Here is a 6,000-nt window from a genome sequence, read left to right on the forward strand (position 1 = left end):
TTGTCAAGGACTTTAGAACATGTGGGCGAGGGCCATTCTGGTCAGAATCCTAATGCCAGAAACCACCACCAGGAGCGCAATCCCTTCTGTGTGCTAAAAACTTTATTATTTTTTTAATTTTTTAGATATTTATTTATTTTTGAGAGAGAGAGAGAGTGACAGAGCATGAACGAAGGAGGGGCAGAGAGAGAGACACAGGATCGGAAGCAGGCTCCAGGCTCCGAGCTGCCAGCACAGAGCCGGACGCGGGGCTCGAACTCACAGACCGCGAGATCATGACCTGAGCCGAAGTCAGATGCTGAACCAACTGAGCCACCCTGGCTCCCCTAAAACAATTTATGTTTAAGACCACTCTATTGAGGGATGGGTGACCTAGAAAGAGCTGTATATATTTAATGTATACACTTGCTGAGTTTGGAGGGAAGTACGCGCCCATGTAACCGTCACCACAACCTATGCCATGAACATATCCTTCACCTCCCAAAGTTTTGTCTTGCCGTCTTTAATTTTTCTGGCGATCAGGACCTTTAATGTAAGATCTACTCTCTTAGTATATATTTTCTAATGTTTATTTTTGAGAGAGAGAGACAGAGTGCGAGTGGGGGAGGGGCAGAGAGAGAGGGAGACACACAATCCAAAGCAGGCGCCACACTGTCAGCACAGAGCCTGATGGGGGGCTCGAACTCGAAACCGCGAGATCCTGACCTGAACCGAAGTCGGACGCTTGACCGACTGAGCCACCCAGGTGCCCCTACTCTCTTAGCACATTTTTAAGTGCACACCATAATATTGTCAACTATATGCACTCTGCTGCACCTGAGATCTCCAGAACTTACTCATCCTGTACACCTGAAGCTGTGTACTCCTTGACCAGTATCTCCCCATTCCCCTCTCCCTCCCCGCCTACCGAAGTCCCCAGCAATCCTCCTTCTACCCTCTGGCTCTAGAAGCGTGGCTATTTTAGAGTCTTCGTATCAATGGAATCATACAGGACTTGTCCCTCTGTGACTGGCTTATTTCACGCAACATCACGTCCTCCAAGTTCATCCCTGGGTTCACATATGATAGGATTTCCTTCTTTTCTCTCCGGATGAGTGATATTCCATCATGGGTATATGCCAGGTCTGCTTTACCCAGCCATCCACTGATGGGCACTGTGGCTGGATCTCGGTCTTAACTGTTGTGCCAGAAACTTCACGTCCACGGGTCTTCCCATCCTGAAACTCCCAATGCACAGACAGAACGTGCTGGACTCCTGCTGGCTCTGCTCCTGCTGCTTCCACCTCTTAGTAACAGGGGAGCCATGCTAGAAGGGAAGTCATGTGACCCAAGCCCGGCCACAGTGATTGGCTCTAAGATGGGCACATGACCAAGCTGGGCCAATCAGAATCTTCCTTGAACAGACTTTTCTGCCAGAACTATAGGAGAAGGCACCCCTCGCCACTGGATTTGCTGAGCCGGTGACCATCATGAACACATGCAGAGGGGACCTGAGGGTGATATGAAGCCTGTGTGACAATGCTTGAGCCCCAGACGCAGCTGTAGGGGAAGTCAAATCTACTCCCCAATGTTAGTGACAGGAACAGTAAATTCGGTGTTGAAGCCAGTTGGCCTTGTGTGTCTGCTTTTCTTTTTTTTAACATTTATTTATTTTTGAGAGACAGAGAGAGCGCAAGCAGGAGAGGGGCAGAGGGAGAGGGGGACACAGAATCCGAAGCAGGCTCTGGACTCTGACTTGTCCACACAGAGACCAACGCGGGGCTCAAACTCACGAACTGTGAGATCATGACCTGAGCTGAAGTCGGACGCTTAACCTGCTGAGCCACCCAGGCGCCCGGTGTGTCTGCTGCTTCTAAGTGACAGTGTAATACAGACACGCACTTTCTCCTCGGGGTGCCTGGCTGTGGGTCGGGCGATGTGCATATATTCCCACAGGGGGTCCTAACGATTACCCAGTGAGGTATTTCATTTTGCAGATGGGGAAACTAAGGCTTGGAGTGGCGAGGGAGCCTTGTCCAGATAATGTTGCCAGTATGGACTCCGGGACTCAAGCCTGGGCTAATTCCTGGATGTCTTGGGGACCCTTCAAATCCAACTTGTCCAAAACTGAATCTGAGCATTTACGTCTTTCCCTGTCCACCCGTCCACCTTCTCCGCAATCTCATTTCTTGAAACCTTGGCCTCAAGAACTGCCTCCCACCTGGGGCTCTGGGGCTCATCCTTGCCTCACTCCTCCAGGATGGCTGCCTTTGGCATCCAGAGGAGTTATCTCAAAACGCCCGTGTGATCACATTGCCTTGCTGGGGGACACTGGGTCTGATGACCAGATGGCACAGATTTGACTGACTCAGCCATTCCGACATTCATCCCACCCATAGTTGCTGGCACTCGGCAGGCGCCGTTCGCTGTTCTGGGGCTCCAGAGGTGACTCAACAGCAACTCAAGTGAATCTCACAGACCTCCGCCATGGGCCAGGCCCCGTACTCTGGGCTTCATGACCACTAACTTGCTCACTCCTCCAGCAGCCCTGTAGAGTAGTGGCTATTTCTTTATTTAACCAACGTTTTTTCAATGTTTATTTATTTTTGAGAGAGACAGAGCATGAGTGGGGGACCGGCAGAGAGAGAGGGAGACACAGAATCCGAAGCAGGCTCCAGGCTCCGAGCTGTCAGCACAGAGCCCGACGCAGGGTTCGAACCCACGAACCACGAGATCATGACCTGAGCCGAAGTCGGACACTTAACGGACTGAGCCACCCAGGCACACCAACCAATGGTATTACAAATCCCATTTAACAGAGGGGAACAAAGAGGTCCTTGATCTCACGAAGCTTATATACTAGTGAGAATGACGGACACAATCAAGTTATGCACATACACACTCACACGACATATACAACATAACTAAGAGAGTGATGAGACCAAGGGTGATTCTTGGATGCTGAACCTTCCCCATTCTTTGCTTCAACTTGTAGCCTATAACAACTGCTGGACCCGGGGCAAGAAGAGAAATGGGGGCCCAGGTACTGTATGTCTACAGATTTAAAAGTTATAAATCATGTAACTAAAATATGTGCTGTCCTCTCTCTTCAATAAACACACCCTCACTATCATCTGGAAGGTCAGGACTGAATTCAGAATTCTCCCAGATTTCTTGACTTCCACAGAGCACTCCATTTCCCTCCCCACCCTTCTCCGTTCTGCAGCTTGAGGGGCCCTGTGCACCTGAAATGATACCCCAGCCTGAAAGTGCAAGTTCTGCTCTGACCCCCACATATGGCTGTCGCTGAGCCCCCCTTCAGGTTAGGGGTGCACACACTGGGAGGCTGGTGTACCATCAGCAGGGTAGACTGAGAGAAACACCGGAACAGGCTTTGGAAATGGCTCAGGGCTGCTGGGGCAGGAATTCTGGAGTCCTGGATCCCCAGGACGTGGTGCAGAAGTCGCGACTGTGTGGGCACCAGGTGGGCACGTGCCCCGGGCTCCATGGCTACTTGCCTCGTGGGGGAGGGCCTGACCAGAGAAGGACCGGTGGGAGCCCCGTCCAAATCCCGCGGCCAGCCTCGCCTGAGTCTCACGCAGGGTTGCGCGTGGGCTTCCGGTTCATATGCAGAACCCCTGGCATCTGTACCCTGACCATCCGTCCTTTGACTGCCTCCGCCTTAGCTCCCATACTGGGTTGAACGGTATCCACCCCACCCCCCCGACACACACACCAAATTCACATCCACCTGGAACGTCAGAATTTGACACTATTTGAAGGGTCTTTGCAGATGCAATCGAGATAAGCTGGGGTCCTACTAGATTGGGGTGGGCCCTAAATCCAATGACTGGGGTCCTTGTAAGAAGAGGCGAGGACAGTTTGTCCTCGGCTCAGATCATGATCTCATGGCTTGTGAGTTCGAGCCCCGCGTCAGGCTCTATGCTGACAGCTCGGAGCCTGGAAGGTGCTTCAGATTCTGTGTCTCCCTCTCTCTCTGCACCTCCTCCATTAGCACTCTGTCTCTCTCTCTTTCTCACTCTCTCTCTCTCAAAAATAAGCATCAAAAAATATACAATAAAAGCAGGAGAGGACACACAGACACACACAGGGAGAAGCCCATGTGATAAGAGAGGCAGAGACTGAAGGGATATGGCTGCAAACCAAGGGGCACCAAGGATTACGGGAAGCTACCAGAAGCTAGGAAGAGGCAAGAAGGATTCTTCCCTAGCGCCTTTGAGGACAGGGTCCTGCCGACACCCTGATTTGGGACTTCCGGCCTCTAGAACCGTGAGAGTGTGAATTTCTATGGTTTTCTACCGCCAGGTTTTCAGAGCTGCTGCAGCAGACCTAGGAAACGAAGGTAGCTCCTGTTCCCTCTTCCCTCTCCCGGCCCCTCCCGCACCCAGTGTCAGGCTGCGGCAGGGACACTGTCACTAGCAGGTGGCAACATTCCCCAGTTGCTGACAATTCACCTAGACGGCCTCAGAGCCAAAATGCTCCTAAAGGGCCAGCCTTCCCAGGAAGATCAGCTCCCTTCTGTCCACACAGCCCCACGGGCAGCCTCCCGCTCCAGGGGCTACGGCAGGGTCCCCACAGCAGGACCTAGAAGGTGCGCTATGCTCTGGAACAGCAGCTGGCGAGTCCCTCACAGCTGCCCCACCTGGGCTGCACCCCAGCCGGGCCCCCATTGGGGACTGTGTGCCAACAAACTCCCTGGGGCTCCGGCCACATGTGGTTTGCTGCTGAGCCTTCCAGTGGGAAGTCTGGCTGAGTTTGTCACAGTTGGTAGTGTTTGGTTACATTTAACCGAGGCCCTGGAGACGGGGGGTGTCTTTGAGAGAGAGAAAGAGACAGAGAGCGCTGTATATAATCTTTTGTGCACAAAGCATGCAGAATTATCTGACCTTCCCCCTTCCCAAATCCGGATGACGAAAAAGTAAACTGAGCAAGAGATCAGGTGTCTTTAGAAATCAGAGTGTTTGAACTCCCTGGTCTTTGCCAGGTGCTGTTAGTTGTCAACTCCATGAAATAAGAGGACTTATCCCCAGATGGGTCGTCGGGACTGTAGGCTGTTTGAATGTCGAAAGCCATTTGTTCGTTCATCCATCCATCTACCCATCATTTGCCAGTCTCCCACTCTCGTTACTGTAATGTTGTTACTAACAGCGACAATAATAATCGTTGCTTCTCACTGGGCACCTTGCGACAGATACACTGGGTGCCAAGCACTTCGCACGCGTCATCTGTTGGAGCCCCATAAACAGTTCTATACAAGAGATGCCAACAGACCCATTTCACAGTGGGGAAAAGTGAGGCACAGAGAGGTGAGGTCGCTGGCCGAAGACCTCACAGCCCACTGCATGAGATTAAACGTGGTCAGACATCCCCTGTTGCTCCCCCGCCAAGACGTGGACTGTATTTCTCGACCCGCCCCCCAGGCTGGCCTCGTGACTCGCTTTCACCAATAGAGTGCGTGAGCAGTAGTACAAGCCCCGAGCCCAGGCCTCAAGAAGCCTGGCAGCTTCCGTCTTCGCTGACGTGGAAGGGCAACCTGAGGCCTCTACATGAGGAAGCTGGTCTCACCTCCCAGGAGATGAAAGGCCTCAGGAAGGAGAATGGAGGCTATTGAAGGCAACAGCCAACACCAGCCACACCCATGGTGGAGGCCATCCGCACCTTCCCGTCCGGGTGACGCCCTGAGTGAGCACAGTCATGGCCAGCAGAGGACCTCCCCAGCTAACCCACAGCCTCACGAGAAATAACCAATCGCTGTTTTAAGTGGCTGTGTTTCGGGGGGGTGTCGCTCAGGAAGGCCCACTGAGACATGTTCTAAGAAGCCAAGATAGGATTCGACCCCAGGTCTCCCATGTCCAGAATCTGGGCCTCTCAGAGCAGGGACTGTGGCCACAGAACTGAAGGGGACACACCCCTGAGTGTGGAGAGCTCGGGGAAGGGGCGCTCCAAGGAAGACCCTACTGGGTCATTCAGAGGAGCGGGTCAGGAAAGACTCTTTCAAGA

This window comes from Acinonyx jubatus, chromosome E3, assembly GCF_027475565.1.
Source record: "Acinonyx jubatus isolate Ajub_Pintada_27869175 chromosome E3, VMU_Ajub_asm_v1.0, whole genome shotgun sequence".
Taxonomy (NCBI): domain Eukaryota; kingdom Metazoa; phylum Chordata; class Mammalia; order Carnivora; family Felidae; genus Acinonyx; species Acinonyx jubatus.